Source organism: Echinops telfairi, unplaced genomic scaffold, assembly GCF_000313985.2.
Source record: "Echinops telfairi isolate 266 unplaced genomic scaffold, ASM31398v2 ScPeMD7_3533;HRSCAF=4204_0, whole genome shotgun sequence".
Taxonomy (NCBI): domain Eukaryota; kingdom Metazoa; phylum Chordata; class Mammalia; order Afrosoricida; family Tenrecidae; genus Echinops; species Echinops telfairi.
This window is the reverse complement of record NW_022107431.1, coordinates 33,325,789-33,327,323: the sequence shown is the minus strand read 5'-3', so window position 1 is coordinate 33,327,323 and position 1,535 is coordinate 33,325,789. Positions and strand designations below refer to the sequence as shown.

The window sequence follows — 1,535 nt, the reverse complement described above, 5'->3', positions numbered from 1 at the left end:
CATATTGGCTGCTCATTTCCCCCTCCCTTCCCACTCTCCCCTCCCTCATGAACCCTTCATAATTCATAAATTATTATTATTTTGTCATATGTTACACTGTCCGATGTCTTCCCCCGCCCTCTTCTCTGCTGTCCACACCCCAGGGAGGAGGCTATACGTAGATTCTTGTAAGCGGTTCCCCCTTTCTTTCCCCCCCACCTTAAACCGTTGTTTATTGGCAGTGAGCATGAAAGGGCGATGGAGTTAGCATACACAGACAACACCGCACACCACTGTCACAAAGGTGGCGAGAGTGAGAGGAAAGCGTCGCATGGAGCCCAGGTGGTGCCCTCCCATCAAGAGGTGGGCATGGGAGGGGCCGGGGGCCTGGAGTGTTGAGGGGGCAGCCTCACACCACCTCCATTTAGTAGGCGTGGTTAGAGACGGAGAGGGACTCGCTGGCTGCAGCCCCAGCTTGACCGCTTGGAGAGCACTTTCCTTGGCAGGAGAGGCTCTTGGCCAGGGCTCGCTTGATGCACTCCTCCTGGGCCACCTTCAGGTTCTCCTTCTTGCCACCCGAGGGCTTCAGGGCAGATGCCTGCAGGGCTCGCCTGTAGGAGAAGGTCAGGGCCCATGGCTTCAGCAGGGGGCACTTGTTGATGGCATTGAGGTTGATGGACGCCTCCTCCTCTCTCTGCCCTCCAGACAGGAAGGTGACCCCGGTAACAGCAGGGGGCATGGTGTGCAGTGTGGTGACAGTTGCCATGGCAATCTCCTCATGGGAAAACTTCTGTGTGCAGGCATGGCCGGGGATGACCAAGGTGTCTTCCAGGTAGATGTGGTGATCACTCAGGGCCTTGTAGACGGCAGCCAGCACCTTCTCAGTGACATACTGGCAGCGCTTCAGGTCATGGTCACCGTCGGGGAGGATCTTGGGCTCCACATTGGGCACGATGCCATTCGGCTGGCAGATGCTGGCATAACGGGCCAGCACGTTGGCATTTTCCATGATGGCGAGGGCTGAAGGGGTATGTTCGCCAATCTTCAGCACACATCGCCACTTGGCAAAGTCAGTGCCATCTTTCTTGTACTGGACACAGCGCTAAGACAGCCCGTCCAGCCCTTGGGTGGTGGTCTCGCCGTTTGTTCCTGCCAGGGGCACCACACCCTTGTCAACCTCGATGCCCACGATCCCGCCCTTGGATTTGATAACTTGGGGAAAGGGGAACCCATGTCTGCCTTCTGGTAGAGAGTCTCATGGAATAGGATGACGCCCCCAATGCAGAGGTTCCCCCGGTCGTCAGCGGTCAGCAGTAGCTGGCGGTAGAAGTGACGGTTCTCTTCGGTGTTCTCGGTCCCAATGGACTGCAGTCACTTGGCAATGCTTCCGGTGGACTCATCTGCACCCAGGATGCCCTTGCCCAGAGCCACAATGCGATGGGCAATGTCCGACAGCTCCTTCTTCTGCTCTGGGGGGCGCGCTGGGTATGCGTAGGGCATGGTGGCAAGTTCCTTCCTGGAGGCTGAAGGAGTGGAAGCCGGTGGAATCAGCAGTG

At 57.7% G+C, this 1,535-nt stretch overlaps 1 pseudogene; it reads right to left on the bottom strand.

The window, feature by feature from the left end:
• Nucleotides 1–361: 361 nt before the first annotated feature.
• On the bottom strand, nucleotides 362–1,479 carry LOC101652817 (annotated as a pseudogene).
• Between the last annotated feature and the right edge of the window lie 56 nt (nucleotides 1,480–1,535).